This window comes from Rattus rattus, chromosome X (genome assembly GCF_011064425.1).
Source record: "Rattus rattus isolate New Zealand chromosome X, Rrattus_CSIRO_v1, whole genome shotgun sequence".
NCBI lineage: Eukaryota > Metazoa > Chordata > Mammalia > Rodentia > Muridae > Rattus > Rattus rattus.
The window spans coordinates 62,754,376-62,775,287 of NC_046172.1; the positions used below are offsets into that span (position 1 = coordinate 62,754,376).

Genomic DNA, 20,912 nt, shown 5'->3' on the forward strand with positions numbered 1-20,912 from the left:
TTACATTTATCTTCGTGTATGTTCATATGTGTACACACAGCACAGTACATGTAGGCGTCAGAGGACAGACAACTCTGAGTCAGGCTCAAGAGCAAGTACCTGATGGTTTTATTCTTGGAAGTGTGTATTACTATTTGCTGTTGTCTACCAATTTAAAAAAAAGTGATGGTTGGAGGCTGGAGAGATTGCTCAGTGGTTAAGAGCACTGATTACTCTTCCAGAGGTCCTGAGTTCAAATTCCAGCAACCACATGGTTCCAGCAACCACATGGTGGCTCACGTCATCTGTAACTGGATCTGATGCCCTCTTCTACCATGCGGTTGTACATGCAGATAAAAACTTCATTACATCCATCAGCATGATATTTAGTTTTAAAAGGTTCTTACAATTGTCTATGTGAGTGTATGTTGTCCTGTGGAGCCCAAATGGTGGCATCTCTTAGAGCTGCAACTACAAGGAAGTAGGTTGTGAGCAACCCCGTGTAAGTACTAGGAACTGAACCTGAGTCTTCTGCAAGTGTAGCAAGCTCTCTTAACTGCTAAACCAACCAACCCTGTGGCTCCCACTTATTTTAAGACAGTCTCACCGCGTAGGAAAGGCTGCCATAGAACTAGCTATGTAGATGAGGTTGTTCGGAACCTTGCAGCAATCCTCCTGTCTTAGCTCTCCCAAGTGCTCAGGGATTGTAGGTGTACAATCCATTGCCGAGCTCCAGAATGTTCTCTTTAGATGTTTCGATGCTGTAGCCAGGCGTTGTCACCATTATTCCTGGAAGTCTCTTGGTATGCATCAGCCTTTTCCTCAGTGATGTTTTGACTTGCTTCCCATAGTTCTTTCAATAACTTCTTCTTTTCTAGAGTCTCCTTTGCTCTTTTCTTCTTCTCTCGCTTTCTCCTCTCACCCTCGAGCTTCTCTTTGTGAACAGGGCTGTTTTCACCATTGTAGAAAACATCCACTTTCTCCTGGAGGATTTTCCGAGCTATCTGTTTTGATCCACAGACCGTGTTTGGTGGCACTTGACCACAGTGCCAGAGGGTACGTGTTTGAGCACTACACAGTTGCTGGTTTTGTTGGTGGCCAGGCCCCCTGGACCATATCCTTTTACGCACTGTTCTTCGAGCTGACTCTGATTCAGGGAAAGCAGAGCAGGATAGTCCTTCCTGCCTGCCACCTGCACAGCAGTGGCAGCCATTCCTGGGAAGAGCAGTGCTGGCTTCTCTTGAAGCCTGAGCCCCCAGTTCCCAGAGCATATCCTGATCAATGGTGCAGGGAGACGGAGCAAAGCCCAGGTGCTCATGTAAGATGTGGCTTGGTGTGGCAGGACCTGTTTCTGCACCAGTCCCCAGCCGGAAGCATTCAGTGAGAAAATAAACTACGGTGGATCGAGGATGTCTGAGTTTTCCAGGTCTGCCTCTAGTATTTCTTATAGTCCAAATATATACCCCTTGACTAAACCTCTCTGTTCATATATCCATACTTTACAAAATTACTTAACTTTGCCCCTGTTAGTTATAGATTTCATGGGATAAAGAAACTATTTCAGCCACCTATGGAAGAAGAAAATTTCTTAACTCTTTTACTGTATATTTTATAAGCAAAAAAAGACAATAAAATAAATAAAACCACAAAATGCACAGAACCTATTCTGATTTTCACCACAAGATGGAACCATTAGAATTTGGATTATAAAGAGAAAGAATAATTTGAAACTGAGTGAGAACTGCACGATTTTCAAATCTACTCAATTAAATATATCTTAAATAATCACTTATTGCTTATTGTGTAAAGCAGAAAATGATATCTATATTTTATACATTCAAGGTGCAAGTTAGTTCCTTGTCTTTTCAAGGAAACTTCTTAGAAGAGATTGCCATGATTTTGTACAAGGTAAGCATTCAGCACGTTCTTAAAAAAGGAAAGCATATCTCTAAGTGGTGCTTTATGTTTTATTTTTATAACATGGAAATCTAAAAGAATAAAGCTTATTATTTGTCCTTTTAGCATAAGAATGCACATGAAAGCTAAAACGCTTCCTCTTCTAGAAGCCTTGATAAACACATTATTTTATTACATGATCAAATATTATAACAATTTATTTTACTTTTATGTTTAATATTAGACAAATACTCATTACCTACTACTTGCAATGTGCTTAAAATGACACAAGTAAGGGTTGGAGAAATGTCAAATATGTGTCTATGCGTTCTTCCAGAGGATGGGGTTTCACTTCCCAGCTCACTAACGTTTGTAACCTCAGGACCAGGGGTTCTCATACCATCCTCTGGCCTCCGTGGTTTCCTGAATGCATGTGGTGGAAAAATCAAGCAAGAAGACACATGCAACACAAATTAAATAAACAATAATATGTTTTAAAAAGCATATATACATAACTTTCCACCATTTAACTTCTATTTTCACTGATGTTATTTACCCTTTGATAGTATTTTCTTGTTTTTATTAGCATATTCTAGTGTTTTTAAATTTTAAATTAATATTATGAATCTCTATGGAAAAACTTGAGTATTACATATGTTACCTTGGTGAATGTGTATGTTGTATGTTGCTCAAATTAGAACCAACTTATGATCTCAAATATTTATCTTTCCTGTAGTGAAAATATAGTAAATTACTTTTAGAAATATTAAGAGTTATAGTCAATCTATTATGTAATGGTAATGAAAGTTATTTTTATTATCCAACAATAACTAAGGACTCATAATCAGCTTTTCTCCATTGCCCTCCAGTATAGGGTAACCAGTATTCTACATTCAACTTTTATAAGATGAACATGTTTAAATCTCAAATTTTAATGAAATCATGTAGTACTTGTTCATTTCACTAGTCATAACGATCCTTGCTTCAGGTCATGTTCTAACAAATGAGATAATCTCATACTTCTTCCTGGTGAATACAATTTCATTGTGTATCAGTAATGGTTTTTTGTTTGTTTGTTTGTTTGTTTTGTTTTTGGCTGTGTATACCCAATAGTGAGATTGATAGGTCATATAGTAACTTTAAAAACTTTAATTGCCCTGGCAATGGGCAAACAGACATCTTGTGTGTTTGTTTGTTGTTTGTTTGTTGTTCTTTTTATACTAGTCATGGGCAGAGCAGATGACAGTCACCATTGTACATCCTAGCTTGATGCCTGGCTTGGTCACCAGAGCTGTCTTATGCCTAAGACTCATAGAAATCAAATCAAATCAAATCAAATCAAATCCTGGCAGTACAGTGTAGGAGGAAGAAGGCAGACTGCCATGCCACACACAGACTTGCCCTCCAGTACAAGCAGGTCATAGACAGTCTTGTGCCACCATGCCATGCACCATGGATGGAAGATGTTACCATAGGGTCTGCCAGTTGCATAGCTAGCCTACAATAGAGATATTATAATGTGCGAATTTGTGATTCTCACATCATACTGGGCAGTAGTAGAGCTGGCTCTGGATGTGTGGGTAGAGGTGATTAGCCCAGAGGAAGTAAGAGCAGGGGCGATTACCCTGCCTCCTGCTGCTGGTGGCTGCCCTGGCTGGCCTAGCTGCAGCAGTACTGGAGAAATCCCACCCAGGCACACATCCAGGGCTCTGAATTGGCCCACTCCAAACTCTATATCATCTGAGAATGATTAGGGTGTGTAAAAGGGCCAGTCTTGCTGTTCCAAAGCTGCAAGGTCTCCATGAAACAGGGCAGTAACAGGATAACCTGGAGGAGTCCCGATGAGGATCCAATATTGATGGTCACAGAAGCTAGAGATCTTGAACCAGACCAATGAATCATCGCAATGAACATTTGCAGGTGAAGATATGTGGACAGAGGGATATACTTTGGGACACACTGTGAATTGCTACAGCTTCAACAATGAAATGTTTTCTATGCTTTGTGTTATTTTTGTTGTTGTCTGTTTTATTTTGTGAGGAAAGTTTGTAAGGGCGAAGGGGACAGGGAGATGAGAAGTGTGGTATATCATGTGAAACTCACAAAGAATCAATAAAAGTTTTTAAAACCTTAAATGTCTTTATCTCTTTCTTCTCCCTCCCTCTGGGCTTAAGCTCTTTTTCTTTCTCTTTCCTTCCTTCCTTCCTTCTTTCTTTCTTTCTTTCTTTCTTTCTTTCTTTCTTTCTTTCTTTCTTTCTTTCTTTCTTTCTTTCTTTCTTTCTTTCTTTCCTGTTTACATCCTGACTATTGTTTCCTTCCTCTCCTCCCAGTTCCTCCCTCTCACCTCCAACCAGGGGTGCAGGACTGTTCTGGGTCCTCTGCATATACCTTACAGTTGTGTAGCTTGGTCTTCTTATGTAACTGCTACCAGTCCACAGGGCCTGTCTCTGACTCTGTTGCCTGTGCTTCGGGGACTTTTTCCTATGACCAGGTTGCTTCATGTAGAATTAATAGGGAAGTATCTAGTCTTACTGCAACTTGATAAAAATCTTATTTATTTATTTATGTATTTGTTTATTTATCTATTTATAGGAACTCCTGCAATATTTTTCAGAATTTCTGTACTATTTTTTATTCCTGTTACTAATGTATCACTATTTCATTTTTCTCTGTAATCTTGCTAGAACTTGGTATCTTTAGTTATTTCAGTAATGGTCACTTAACATGATAGCACACTGTGATTTGCATCTACCTGATGATAGTGAATGTTGAGTTTTTTTCATATACCTCTTGACCACTTGTTTTTACCTATTAAATAAGCATTTATTTGTGATTATTACCTGTCGTGGTTTGAATGAGAATTGTCTCTCCATAGGTTCATGAATTTGAACACTTGGCAGTGCAATTTTGGGAAGGTTGTAGAATGTTTAGGAGGTGGATCACTGCTGTATATCATTAGCTATGGGGGAACTTTAGGTATTTAGAACCTCATGCATTTCCAGGTCACACTCTCTGCTTTGTGTTTGTAATTGAAGTTGTCCCTTCTCAACCCCTGGAATCTACTGCAATGTTTGCCACTTTCCCCCATAACTGCTTCTTGCTGCTATGCTTCCCTGCCTTGATGTACTGACTCTTATCCATCTGGTATAGAAAGCCAAACAAACTCTTCCATAAGTTACATTTTAAATAGTATTGTATCACAGCAACAAGAACGTAGCTAATATATTGCCCTATGGTTACTTCCAGTCATTTCATACACCGATATTTTTAAAATAAATGTTTAGTTTGTTTGTATATTTAATAACAAAAGAGGTCTGGTATTCTTTATGTGTAAGTGTCTGAAAATCGCTGACGGAAGACTCCAGACTCAGATAGTATGCAAAACCAAAGAGGATTTATTCTCCAGAAACAAAGAGCATGAGGGAGTCAACCATTCTTTGAAATGTTCACCCCAGATAAAGGCAAGCAGGACTTCTTACAAGGAACCAGGGGAACTCTCTAGAACAATTAGGTAACTAAAATTTCATTGGTGGGTGCTAGGAGGTCACAGGTGACCAGTGGTCTACATTTCTATATCCTGAGCATTCAATCATGTGATGAAACACAGATGGCCCCCCTTTAGGAGATAAGATATATACCAATTTTTGTGGTTATCTCCAGGCTGCTCTTTGGGAGAGGGTTTTATGATCTTGTTCTGGATTTTATGGTCTGGTCCTAAAGCTGGTGTCTTATGACCTAGTTTCTACTTATTCCTGAAGCTGGTGCCTTATAGCTATTATTGAAAGCAAGCCTGGTTCTCAAAATGGAGACAAATGTGGTCTTTAGATGGGGACAAATGGTGTTTATGTTGTCCTTTCATATGTATCTTTACTATCAGCACATACTATATATTGGAAAGACATTCATTCCTCCAGATTACGTTCTTAGTGACTTTAGTAAAACCAAAACAAAACAAATCAGTTCTTTGTAGACTCATGCATTTAGTTCTAAGCTCTATATTCTGTTCTACTGCCCTGAATCTTGGTTCTCTCAGCACCATACCATTCGATTATACCAACTTTGTAGCGTACTTTGATATAGAGTATTCTATTCTTTTGATTTTTTTTCTTTTTTAAAATTAAGATGACTTTGGCTATTCATGGTTGTTTTGTGATTCTGCATAAGTTTTGGAATGTATTCATTTTCGCTAAATATGGTACACATGCTTTTTAGACAGGAATGACAATTTATGTTTAGATCACATTGCTCAGCATGGGCACTTTTGACAACATTAATATTTCAACATGTAGACTCAGGAGGTCTTTTCATTATTTTCTATACTTTAATTTTGTTCAATGATATTTTATTTTGTTTTCATTTAGAGGTCCATAATATATATTGGATATCTATTTATCTATTAAAATTTGTGTGGAACACAAGAGACTTCACATAGCTAAAAACAAAAATCTAAGCAGAAATAACATAGGTAAAGTTAATCACATTATCTGACTTCAAATTATACTATACCATTATAAAAAGAGAAGGATTTTGACAAGATATTGGCACAATAATACAAGACACAAAGAAAAATATATCTATGGAACCCAATTTTTGACATCATTTACTTTCAGGATCTCTCTGTTTAGTTTTTTTATCTGGATTATGTGTCTATTGGAGAGAATGAGATATTAAGCCACCCATTACTACTGTCTTGAGTATCTATATGTCACTTTTATCTATATTAATGTAGCTTTTAGGAACTTCGGTACTCTTGTGTTTAGTGCATAGATGTTTAGAATAGCAATTCCTTTAGTGGATTTTTTTCCCTTTGATGAATATGTAGTGTCCTTCCCTACCTCTTCTATTAGCTTCAGTTTGAAGTCTCTTTTGTCAGTTATTAAAATGACTGTATGATTTGCTTCTTGGGTCTGTTTCATGAAATATATTTTTCCAATCTTTTACTCTATAGCAATGTCTATTTTCTCTATACTGCAGAAAATCCTGTTTTCAGGTCCAATCTGTTAGTATGTGTCTTTTTTATTGGGGAACTAAAACAATTGATCTTCAGCGTTACCAATGAACGGTGTTTATTGATTTCTGTTATTTTGTTATGGTGGCACAATTCCCGCCCTCCTTTTGACTTGCTTGTCTAAAATTACTTATTTCTTGTGTATTCTTGGGTATAGTTAAACCAATTAGGTTAGAGTTTTCCTTCTAGTATCTTCTGTAGGACTGGACTTTTAGGCAGACAGTGCTTAAATTTAGGTTTATTGTGGAATGTCTTATTCTTTCTAGTTTTTTCTGAACTCTGGGTGGGTGGTTCAACTCAGGTATTCTGGCCCCAAAACTGCACTCTAAGCTGACTGATTCAAACTGGCTTATCTTTCTTTTCCCTGAAATTATCATTTTGGAAAAACTGCCTCTGAATTCTATGAACTGAACTGCACTGAATGCACTGACTGTACAAACTGAATGGAACTGCAGGAACACAACTGCACTGAACCACTCCAAACTGAACTCAACTAAACTTTATTGCATTACTGGAACTCAACTGAACCACACTCACTGAATTGCCTTTTCCACCTGACTCACTCTGCTGCTCTTCTAAGTCACCTCTCTTTCTTGTCTGTTCTTGTGTGAGCTGGGCATATTCTTTTACTCAGTCTGTCTAATCTTTCTTTGATTAATTATTTTGTCTGCCTCTCAATTAAATGTCACTTTAAACATGGCTGCTTCCTTCTGTAAACTAACTTTACCTTGTTAGGGATTAAAGTGTGAACTAAGGGTGTGTCTGCATTCCAGCCCAGAGAGATTAAAGGTGTGTGGCATGTCTGAATTCCAGCTGATTACATCGAACTAGAAGGTCTTTGAATGCGATCCTTTGCCAGAGCAGCCATGTTGTTTGTTGCTAGATTAAATTTCCTCTACAAGTTTTCTGCTGTCCTCTCTGGATCTTTAAGAGTATGGTGGTCATTCTTTGCCTAGTAGGGAATCCTTCTAAGATCCTGCCAGTTTTGACCACTAGGTGTGCCGGTAGAAGGGTGTTTCTAGGTGTTAGAGATGACACTAAAGAACTTTGAGGGCCTAGATAGATAGGGTCTGCAGGAAAAAAGAATGGCAATGTGCTACTAGGAACTGAATAGACTCCTGGGAATGGGAGCAGAGAGGAAGGAAAGTTGACAGCAAGTTGTCTGCTACAGAGCTGGAAAGAAACTTTCTGGGTTTGAATTAGAGCATAGGAGGGACTGCTTATCTGGTTTCCTGGCCCACACGTCTAGCAGGTTTCCAGGGAGAGTCTGGATTTTGGTGTCTGAGATGTATATATGCTTAGAAATACAATATTTTCTTGATTAGTTGATGCCTTTTGTTAATATGAAGAGCCCTTCTTTGTCTCTCTGATTAGTTTTACCCTAAAATCTATTTTGGCAACTACTAGTATTTTAACACCTTTCTGATTGTGAATCTTAATTTAGTACCTATAACTGTATCTTTTGACTAAGAGAGACCATTTGTATTTAGGGTTATTATTGGAAGTTGTATGTAGATTATAGTGAGGGTTTTTTTTTGCTGGTTTGTGTTTTTAGTTGTGCTTTTCATTTCATTTAGTTGTGCATTCATTTTTTTATAATCTCTTATCTGTGCATCTTTTTCTACAGTTTTAAATATTTTTTTGCTTATGATAATTTTGAGGCTATTGTGTTATAAATTTTTCTTCTCATTCAACTATGACAGATAGATTTTCTGGGCACAGTCATTTAAGTTGACAGCTGTGGCCTTTTAGAACTTAGAGTATATTGCTCTAGGCTCCACTGGCTCTCAGAAGAATACAATGAGCTGTTATCATAGGTTTTCCTTTATGTGTGGCTTATGTTTTTCTCTCTTACAGATTTCAATGTTTACTCTTTATTCTATTTATTTAGTGTTTTAACTATGCTGTCTACAGGGTGTTTCTCTTCTGGTCTTGTCTATTTGTGGTTCTGCATGTCTCTTGTTTGGAAAAATTTTCTTCTATTATCTTGATACAGGACTGATTTATGCCATTTTCTTGTGTTTTCTTTTTTTTTACCTATAGCTATAATTTGTATCTTGTTTAAACAGTTCTCTTTTTAAAATGTTTTATATTAATTATTTCTTTGGGTTAGATCTTCTAATTTATTTCTGAGTCCTGATATTCTATCTTCTGTTTGATTAATTTTACTTTCTCTCAAATTTTGTAATTTTGATATTGGGTTTTAAAATCTCATCTTTATTTCAGTGTATGTCTTCTTTAATGTGTCTATTTCTTTATTCATCTTTAAAATCCTGGATTTTCTTCACTTTACTCAGCTGCCATTTTTATTTGCTTGTATACCAATCATTGTTATCCTCTTGAAATTCAGTGAAATGTTTTTGTGTTTTCATTAAATTTCTTATATTTTTGATAAAGTTTATGATTTTTCTTTGAAATTCTGTCTGAGGTTTCATCTAAGTTTTTCTTGTTAGACATTAGTTCTATAGGACTAGTGGACTTAATTTGAGACATGCTGTTTTAACCATTCTTGTTCTGTCTTTCCATTTGACCTAGGCATGTGGACTTTTTCCTTTAGTTGTATATCTGATGTAATCCTCTGACTTTCTTTATCCTGGGACTGTGTAGAGCTCAAAACTTGAACTAGGCAAAGTAATGAGGTGGTTGAGTTTAAACTGGATCAGGCAAATATGGTTCACAAACCATTGGTTTTGAGCTAGACTTTTGGGTTCAGAGATGGTAGTGGGCAAAAAGAGGGATGGAAGAGGAAAATGGTGTTTTACCATGTAGAGATGGCTCTTGAACAAACCAACATTAAAGGCCATAGATAGTATGATCCTAGGCCTGTGTGTATAGAGATTGCCACAGGTAGAAAGAAGGAATGGTAGAAGTGGTAGGAAAAGAAGAAGCAACATATCTCAGAAATGGGCTTTACAAACAAAGGGTGTTTCTAGACCAAGTCTGAAAGTAGTCTGTGGTTGTGCAAATGTCAAGATATGGTATTTTGGGATCTTACTATAGAGTACCATTCAGTGAGAGACTTCAATCACCAGTACTAATCAACAAGGAAAAAAATGTATTATTACAGCAACATGAATTCTAGAAGAGATAGAAGTACACTTTAAATGGATTAAAATATTTTAATATATTATCAGTGACTATAAGCTCCAAACAAAGGAAACTATTGTAGAATGTAGTATGAAGCTAAAATTATGTAGAATAAATCCAGATATAACAAATGAACAAGATAAATGAAGGAATTAGAGACAGGTTTAAAAAATATGGGAGAAAGTGGTTAAAAATGAAAACAAAAACCTAACAAAATGGTGGAGCCGGTTTACCCATCCAGTCTGTTAGTCTATGATTTTTTAATTGGGGAATTGAGTCCATTGATGCTAAGAGATATTATGGACATTGATTGTTACTTCCTGTTATTTTTGTTGTTAGAAGTGGAATTTTGTTTGTGTGGATCTCTTCTTTTGGGTTTGTTGAAAGAAGATTAATTTCTTGCTTTTACTTGGGTGTAATTTCCCTCCTTTTGTTGGAGTTTTCAATCTATTATCCTTTGTAGGGTCATGGAAATAAATTGTGTAAATTTAGTTTTGTCATGGAATATCTTGGTTTTTCCATCTATGGTAATTGAGAGTTTTGTTGGGTATAGTAGCCTGGGCTGTCATTTTTGTTCTCAAGGTTTGTATGACTCTGCACAAAATCTTCTAACTTTTAAAGTCTCTGTTGAGAAGTCTGGTGTAATTTTGCTAGGTCTACCTTTATATGTTACTTAACCATTTTCCCTTACTTTTTTAAAATATTCTTTCTTTGTTTTGTGCATTTGGTGTTTTGGTTATAATGTGACAGGAGAAATTTCTCTTCTGGTTCAATCTATTTGGGATTCTCTAGGCTTCTTACATATTGGTGGGCTTCTCTTTCTTTAGGTTAGGGAAGTTTTCTTCTATAATTTTGTTGAAGATATTTATGGCCCTTTGATTTGGGAATCTTTGTTTTCTTCTATACCTATTGTCCTTAAGTTTGGTCTTTCCAGTATGTCCTGGGGTTCCTGGATGTTTAGGCCTAGGAGCTTTTTTCATTTTGCATTTTCTTTGACTTTTGTGTCAATGTGTTCTATGGTATCATCTGCCCCTGAGATTCTCTCTTCTATTTCTAGTATTCTGTTGGTGATGCTTGCATTATGATTCCCAATCTCTTTCTTAGTTTTTCTGTCTCCAGGCTTCGCTCCCTTTGTGATTTCTTTACTGTTTTTATTTCCATTTCTAGATCCTGGATGGTTTTGTTCAATTCCTTCGTTGTTTGATTGTTTTCCTGTATTTCTTTAAGGGACTTATGTGTTTCCTCTTTAAGGGTGTCTACCTTTTTACCTGTGTTCTCCTGTATTTCTTAATGTCCTTTCATCATGAGATGTTATTTTAAATCAGAATTTTGTTATTCAGGTGTGCTAGGGTATCTAGGATTTGCTGTGATGGGAGAGCAGGGTTCTGATGCTGCAAATAGCCTTGGTTTCTGTAGCTTATTTTCTTGTGCTTGCCTCTTACCATCTTGTTATCTCCGATGTTAGCTGGTCTTCCTGTCTCTGACTTGAGCTTGTCTTTCCTGTGAGCCAGTTGGCCTGTGATCTTAGGTGTTTTCAGCATTCCCGGGGGACAAGTTATTACCAGACAGGATTGGGGTTCAGAGAGCTGTAGCACAGGCTCAGTTCTGGGGCATAGATCAAAACTGGAAGGATGCTGTCCCCAGCTTCTCCATGGTTACTGAGTCCTGTGGGCCATGTGTGAACCAGCTATCGGCAGTAGTGGTGGTCTCTCCTCTGAGCTTAAGTGGGTCAGCATTCCTGGGAGACAAGTTATCACTAGGAAGCTATCACTACTGGGGTGTGTAGAGCTAAAATGAAAAGGGAAACACAACAACAGAATCTGATGAAATTAAAAAAATATTATCAGATCCATATAAGTCCTAAAGAAACAGAAGCAGTTATTAAAAGTCTCTCAACCAAAACAAGCCCAGGACTAGATGGTTTTAGTGCAGAATTCTATCAGAACTTTCAAAAAAGACTTAACACTATTACTTTTCAAACTATTCCACAAAATAGAAATGGAAGGAACACTATCCAATTCTTCCTATGAAGCCACAGTTATGCTGATACCTAAACCACACAAAGACCCAACAAAAGACAACCAATTTCTGCCTCTGGCATTAAAGATGTGGACCACAATGCCTGCCCATAACCTTTTTAAAATTCCTGTTCACTTTTCTTTAATTCCTTTTCATAAGTTGGAGTCTTGCTATACGGTCAGCACTCCCTTCATTCTATATAACATCAGGCTTTTCTTTGATCTGTTTACATTTCCGGTGTTTGTTTTTTCATCTAAGTGTACATTTTATATTTTTCCTTGATCATGTTGTTCCCTTTTCATTACAGATCTGCATATGCATAGCCACTAATGTCATACAACGCAGTCAATGCTAGTCTGTTTGAAAATGTCCTCTCCCAAAGCTGTTAATATATAACTCCATAATTTGGCTTCAGGGACATATTTTTTACTTGGACCAGGGCAGAAAGCAGCCATAGCCTTCACCAAAATATTACTAAAGTGACATCTATGCTACATGTTAATATTCTTTTCCTCTGAAGCTTCTTGAAATGGGCCCTGCACTGTCTTCCATAATACTATCCTTATGGCTCACTAAGTTTCTCTTAAAGTGTTCAATTGCTTTTCTAGGAAAATGTCCCAAAGTGTCAGTATTCTTCCAAACAAAAGCATATTACACATGTATCCCATTCCTGGTACCAAATTCTGTCTTAGTTAGGGTTTCTATTGTTGTAAAGAGATAGAATGGTTGTTGCAACTCTGATAGAAAATTAACTCATGCTGTCTTATAGTTCAGAAGTTTAGTCCCTTGTTGTAATGGTGGAAAACATTGTGGCATGTAGGCAGACTTGGTGCTAGAGAAGTAGATTAGAATTCTATGCCTAGATTCACAGGTAGCAGGGAGAGATAGTGAGACACTGGGCTGGGCTTGAGCTTTCAAAACCTTAAAGGCTACATCACAAAGGCATACATCCTCCAAATATAACTACTCTGACAAGAACATACCTCTAATAGTGCCATTTTCATTCAAACAACTATTCTGGGGAACTCTGCTTGCCAGAATAAGGCCCGCTGTCATTAATTTGTCAGAATATCTTATTACCTGAGATTCCTTGGATGAATCCCCTGGTATGGCTAATATTGTGTAAAGTTGGGCTGTCCTCTAAGTATTCTTAGAGTGTGGGGAGCAATAACTTTACTGAGATCTGTCCAGGCAAATGATCTGTCACATTCTGAAGATATTTTGATTGTTAATTTTTCTACTTAAGAGGTATGATTGTGAGTCTCAGGTAGCCCACTGGAGATTCAAAGGTTTCAGGTTCTACAGCATTCGAGAATCATTCCACAGGTTGATCTCACTTTGATATTGGGATTAATACTATCAAAATACAGAGTGATTCTCAATTGTCCTACTCGGCTGTTGGTGACCAAGGAAGGGCAGCACTGCATTCCCTTAAGCATTTTATTACTTGAATATATTCTATTGTCATCTTAACTTTCTACTTTGTCTGAGTCATGCCTTCTTACTATCCACAATTGCCTCTCAGTTGTGCTGTCTCTACTGGGGAGCTGTAGCAGATGAAATCTAGGATGTGCCTGGTTGTTCCTTGTTGTATTATCAGGATCACTAAATCACTGATAATTTCTCTCTCATGAAGGCACCTGACCTTTGTCCTAGAACTAATATATAATGACAAAATGATACTCCTTTTTACTGATGACCTATTTAACATGAGAATCATTGTCTTGCCAAAATCTGAAACAGATTTTTGACTCTGATAAGCACTGAAAGGTTGAATTGAAGGTTGGCTTCAAGTCTTTCTTTTTTTCCCCTCCATCTTTATTAACTTGGGTATTTCTTATTTCCATTTCAATTGTTATTCTCTTTCCCGGTTTCCGTGCCAACATCCCCCTAACCCCTCGCCCTCCCTTTCTATATGGGTGTTCCCCTCCCCACCTTCCCCCATTACCACCCTCCCCCCTACAATCACCTTCACTGGGGGGTTCAGTCTTCGCAGGACCAAGGGCTTCCCCTTCCACTGGTGCTCTTACTAGGCTATTCATTGCTACCTATGAGGTTGGAGCCCAGGGTCAGTCCATGTATAGTCTTTAGGTAGTGGCTTAGTCTCTGAAGCTCTGGTTTGTTGGTATTGTTGTCCATATGGGGTCTCAAGCCCCTTCAAGCTCTTCCAGTCATTTATCTGATTCCTTCAATGGGGGTCCTATTCACAGTTCAGTGGTTTGCTGCTGGCAATCGCCTATGTATTTGCTGTATTCTGGCTATGTCTCTCAGGAGAGATCTACATCCAGTTCCTGTCAGCCTGCACTTCTTTGCTTCATCCATCTTGTCTAGTTTGGTGGCTGGATATGTATGGGCCACATGTGGGGTTTTTTAAACAAGGCTGCCTGACTTATGTTTTGAATAAGGATACAGGTTTCTATACCTTCACTGGGGAGCTGCACTATTGGACTTAAGTTTTGCTTGGATTCGTTTTTGTGTGTTATTTGTCTCTTTCTCTACATTTTTGGTGAAAAGAGTCACTGCTTTTTCTCTTCCTGTGTTTTCAATAGAAATTTTTCCTCCCTTTAGGACCTTCTTTGGATAAAACTGATGCCATTTTTTTGTCTACAACTACACAATATTTTAAAAGAGAAAATAATAATGAAACAGGATGAGAAAATAAAGGGGACTCAGAGAAAATCGATACTATAATTATACATGTAAATGAATAATGTTAATATTCATATTAAATGCTGATAGTGTAAGCACTCCAAAGGCACAACTGAGAATAGAAAATAGCAGAACTCAACTCTACATGAAAGAGACATCGTCATGTACATAGACAAATTTAAGTAAATAGCAGAAAATGTTGTCCTAGAAGTGTTATATCTGTAGTTGTAGAGTAGATGTTTACTATTAAATAAAATATGTTTCACGACAAATGTGGTTTTATAACAAAATGATAAATGTATCTATTTATAAAATAAGAAAAGCTATTAAAATATTGCAACTCAAAATATTAACACAAGACTCAAGAAGTTATCTCAAAAATATAGACAATATACTTTATTTAAATTTTGAGTAGTAGGCTTCCTTGAAAGTTCCAATGTAACAGAAACTGACCTCAAAAATTCTTAGTCTTTTATGTTAGCCAGGTAAGTAATGGGAATTCAGGAACATGTCACCATTTCTAACATGGAAATATCTTTTTTCCATTAGGTATTTTTTATTTACATTTCAAATGTTATTCCCTTTTTCCTGGCCATAAGCACCCTATCCCATTCCCCTCCCTATCTTCTATGAGGGTGTAACCCCTCCTCAGACACCTCCCTTCCCACCCCCTGACATTTCCCTGCACTGGTGGATCCAGCTTTGGCAGGACCAATGGCTTCTCCTTCCTTTGGTGCACAACAAGGCCATCCTCTGCTACATATGCAGCTGGAGCCATAGGTCTATCCATGTGTAGTCTTTAGGTAGTGGTTTAGTCCCTGTGAGCTCTGGTTGGTTGGTTTTGTTGTTCTTAGGGGGTTGTAAGCCCCTTCAACTCCTTCAATCCTTTCTCAAATTCCTCAAACGGGAACCGTGTTCTTAGGTTAATGGTTTGCTTATAGCATTTGCCTCTGTATTTGTCATGCTCTGGCTGTGCCTCTCTGGAGACAGCTCTATCAGGCTCCTGCCAGCATGCATTTCTTGGTTTCATCAATATCTAGTTTTGGTGGCAGTATATAAATGGGCTGTATACCCAGGTGGGGAAGGCTCTGAATGGCCGTTCTTTCAGTCTTGGTTCCAAACTTTGTCTCCATATCTTCTCCTATGAATATTTTTGTTCCCCTGTTTAAGAAGGACTGAAGCATCTGCACTTTGGTTGTCATTCTTGAGCTTCATGTGGTCTGTAGATTGTATCTTGGGTAAATTGAGCTTTTGGGCTAATATTCACTGTTCTGTGATTGAGTTACCTTACTCTGATGGTATTTTCTAGTTCCATTCATTTGCCTATGAATTTCTTGAAGTCATTGTTTTTGATAGCTGGGTAGTATTCCATTGTGTAGATGTACCACATTTTCTGTATCCATTTCTCTGTTGAAGGACAGCTCGGTTCTTTCCAGGTTCCGCTAAATAAGGTTGCTATGAACACAGTGGAGCCTGTGTCTTTGTTGTATGTTGTAACATCTTTTGGGTATATGCACAGGAGAGATTAGCTAGGTCCTCAGGTAGTGCAATGTTCAATTTTCTGAGGAACCTCCAGACTGATCTCCAGAGTGGTTGTACCAGTTTGCAATCCCACAAACAATGGAGGAGTGTTCTTATTTCTCTACATCCTTGTTGAATATAGGCTTTTGGAGTAGGATCTGATGACTTTTTGTATTTCCTCAGATTCAGTTGTTATGTTTCCCTTTTCATTTCTGATTTTGTTAATTTGGATACACTCTCAGTGCCCTCTGGTTAGTCTGGCTAAGGGTTTATCTATCTTTTTGATTTTCTCAAAGATCCATCTCCTGGTTTCATTGATTCTTTGCGTAGTCCTTTTTGTTTCTTCTTGGTTGATTTCAGTCCTGAGTTTGATTATTTCCTGCCTTCTACTCCTCTTGGGTGTATTTGCTTCTTTTTGTTCTAGAGCTTTTTGGTGTGCTGTCAAGGTCCTAATGTAAGCTCTCTCCTGTTTCTCTTTGGAGGCACTCAGAGCTATGAGTTTTCATCTTAGCACTGCTTTCATTGTGTCCCATAACTTTGCGTATGTCGTGCCTTCATTTTCATTAAATCCTTAAAAAGTCTTTAATTTATTTCTTTATTTCTTCCTTGACCAAGTTATCATTGAGTAGAGTGTTGTCCAACTTCTATGTATATATGGGCTTTCTGCCTTAATTGTTGTTATTGAAGACCAGCCTTAGTTGTGTTGATTTGATAGGATGCATGGTATTATTTCAATCTTGTTGTACCTGTTCAACCCTGTTTTGTGTGCAATTATATGTTCAATTTTGGGGAAGGTACCATGAGGTGCTGAGAAGGGATATTCCTTTGTTTTAGGATGAAATGTTCTATAAATATCTATTAAATCCTTTTGGTTCATAACTTCTGTTAGTTTCACTGAGTTTGTGTTCATTTTCTGGTTCCATGATCTGTCCAGTGATGAGAGTGTGGTGTTGAAATCTCCTACTATTATTGTGTGAGGTGCAATGTGTGTTTTGAGCTTTAGTAAGGTTTCTTTTATGTATACAGGTGCCCTTGTATTTGGACCATAGATATTTAAGATTAAGGGTTCATCTTGGTGGATTTTTCATTTGATGAATATGAAGTGTCCTTCCTTATCTTTTTTGATGACTTTTGGTTGAAATTTGATTTTATTCGACATTAGAATGGCTACTCCAGCTTGTTTCTTTGGACCATTTGCTTGGAAAGTTGTTTTCCAGCCTTTTATTCTGGGGTAGTATCTGTCTTTGTCCCTATGGTGTGTTTGTTGTATGCAGCAAGATGCTGAGTCCTTTTTATATATCCAGTCAGTTAGTCTATGTCTTTTTCGTGGGGAATTGATTCTATTGATACTAAGAGAAATTAAGGAATAGTGATTGTTGTTTCCTCTTATCTTTGATGTTAGAGGTGGAATTTTGTGTAGCTCCCTTCTCTCTGGTTGGTTGGCATTGTTATTGATATGGGATCTTGAGCCCCTTCAACCTCTACCAGTCCTTTCTCTGATTCCTTCAACGGGGGCCTGTTCTCAGTTCAGTGGATTGCTGCTGCTGGCATTCGCCTATGTTTTTGCTGTATTCTGGGTGTGTCTCTCAGGAGAGATCTACATCCGGTTCCTGTCAGCCTGCAGTTCTTTGCTTCATCCATCTTATCTAGTTTGGTGGCTGTATATGTATGGGCCACATGTGGTTCAGGCTCTGAATGGGTGTTCCTTCTGTGTCTGTTTTAATCTTTGCCTCTCTATTCCCTGCCAAGGGTATTCTTGTTCCTCCTTTTAAAGAAGGAGTGAAGCATTCACATTTTGATCATCCACCTTGAGTTTCATGTGTTCTATGCATCTAGGGTAATTCAAGCATTTGGGCTAATAGCCCCTTTCAATGAGTGCATACCATGTGTGTTTTTCTGTGATTGGGTTACCTCACTCAGGATGATATTTTCCAGTTCCATCCATTTGCCTATGAATTTCATAAAGTCATTGTTTTTGATATCTGAGTAATATTCCATTGTGTATATGTACCACATTTTCTGTATCCATTCCTCTGTTGAAGGGCATCTGGGTTCTTTCCAGCTTCTGGCTATTATAAATAAGGCTGCGATGAACATAGTGGAGCACATGTCTTTGATATGTTGGGGCATGTTTTGCGTATATGCACAGGAGAGATATAGCCGGGTCCTCAGGTAGTTCAATGTCCAATTATCTGAGGAACCTCCAGACTGATTTCCAGAATGGTTGTACCAGTCTGCAATCCCACCAACAATGGAGGAGTGTTCCTCTTTCTCCACATCCTCGCCAGCCTTTGCTGTCACCTGAATTTTTTGACCTTAGCCATTCTCACTGGTGTGAGGTCGAATCTCTTAGTTGTGTTGATTTGCATTTCCCTGATGACTAAGGATGTTGAACACTTCTCTTTCTTTCTTTCACTGAATATTTTTTATTTACATTTTTCAAATGTTATCCACTTTCCTGGTTTCCCTACAAAACCAAGTTATCCCATAACCCCTCCCCCAGCTTCTATGAAGGTGCTTCCCCCCACCCCCTGCCCACTTCCTTCTGCCTCCCCCACCCTGACATTACCCTTCACTGGGACCTCAAGTCTTGAACACTCCACCATTGTATGTGGGACTGAAAGCTGGTACAACCACTCTGCAAATCAGTCTGGTGGTTCCTCAGAAAATTGGACAAAGTAGTACCTTAGGACCCAGTTATACTACTCCTTGGCATATACCTAAAAGATGCTCCAACATATAACAAGAACACATGTTGTACTATGTTCATAACAGCCTTATTTATAACAGCCAGTAGCTGGAAAGAACCCAGATGTCCTTCAAAATAGGAATAGATACAGAATATTAGTACCCAATGGACTTCTAATCAGGTATTAAAAACAATGACTACTTGAAAATTTTAGGCAAATGTATGGAACTAGAAAATATCATCCTGAGTGTGGTAACTCAATCACAAAATAACATACATCATGTGCACTCACTGAAAAGTGGATATTATCCCAAAAGCTTCGAATACTCAAGATACAATTCATAGACCATTTGAGGCTCAAGAAGAAGCAAGACCAAAATGTGAATGTTCACTCCTTCTTAGAAGAGGGAACAAAATACGCATGGGAATTAGAGGGTGGGAGGGACCTGGGAAGAAAGGAGGGAGAGGGGATGGGGGGGCAAGATCCAGTATGAGAGAAGATAGGTATGATATACAGAGCATTAGTAATTTAAACATAGTTGTGTAGCAATGGGTGATGGGGAACTGGGGATAGCCACCAACAAGTCCCAGATGCCAGGAAAGCAAGAGGCTCTCAGGACCAAGCAGGGATGAGATTAGCTGAAAAGCCCCCAAAAGTGGAGGGAGAACCTGTAGAGACCATATCCAGAGATTAGGCATGACCTCTAGTTGTAGGATGGGACCACTCTCCCTTGTCAAAATTTTAACCCAGAATTGGTCCTGTCTCATAGAAATACAGGGACAAAGAGTGAAGCAGAGGCTGAAGGAAAGGCCATCCAGAGACTGCTGTACACGGGGATCCATTCCATATTCAGCTACTAAACCCAAACACTATTGCTGATGTCAAGAAGTGCTTGCTCACATAAACATGATATGGATATCTCCTGAGAGGCTCTGCCAAATCCTTAATGACACAGATGAGAATGCTTTCATCTAACCATTGGACTGAACATGGGGACCCCAATGGAGGAGTTAGAGAAAAGACGGAAGGAGCTGAAGGGGATTGCAAATCCATAGGAAGAACCACAATATCAACCAATCAGATGCCCCCTTCCCATCACAGCTCACAGGGACTAAAGCACCAACTAAAGAGTACACATGGAGTATTGTCTGGCATCAATAGGAGGAGAGATCATTGGTCTTGTGACAGTTTGATACCCCAGTGTAGGGGAATGACTGGGTGGTGAGATGGGAGTAGGTGGGTGGGAAGTTGAGCATCCTCATAGAAACAGGGGAGGGGGTGTGGGAGAAGGGGGACCTGGAAATTTGAAATGTAAATACATAAACTATCCAATAAAAAGGGGGGGAAGAAACAGATTAAAGGAAACTCTTTAATATAGGACTCTTAAAACAGGCCCATCGTTTAAGGTTGTCTACTACTCATGGACTCCCGTACCCCATATACTGGATCCTGGAGCATACTAAAACAAGCAATTTAACTTATCTCATATGTGCAATTTTAAAAGAATTTAATTCAGAAAAAAAATGTTTCTTGGTCTCACAAGCCACGGGTTCTTTCCTACCCTCAATTCCAAACTCCCCGCTTATAATTTGGGTGGGGAGTTCTCCTGCACACTTGTATACTGAGTCTTGAGGTCCCTCTCTCAGCACAATAAAACTCTATCCCTGCCATTGAGGTTGATTTTAGTTTTTATTCTTTCATTTCCATCTGTTAGTTTAACTCTTATAGATGAAAGTATAGAGAAAATTTCAGCCCAATTAATATATTTATGTTTTTTACTTGTAAAACATTGCAATCTTAAGTCACACAAATACATGTTGAACACCATAAACAACCCAAAGAGGTTATTGAAATAATCTAAGATATTGTTTGGGCTAAATCGGTAGTGAAAAAACATGTAAATTTATTCAGCATTTATTTTTATAGTCAGCAAACCAGTATTGCAATGAATTGGTTGTGGAAAGTGTAATTACAATGTACTGTTCCATTCATGGGTGATGAATCGGCAGAATAAGATTCATATATAATTCCTAATGATTTCTAAATATTTATTCTTGTATACA

The 20,912-nt window shown here is 38.1% G+C and overlaps 1 pseudogene; it reads right to left on the minus strand.

Annotated features, from left to right (window-relative positions):
• Positions 1 to 762: 762 nt before the first annotated feature.
• LOC116889381 lies at positions 763 to 1,297 on the minus strand (annotated as a pseudogene).
• Between the last annotated feature and the right edge of the window lie 19,615 nt (positions 1,298 to 20,912).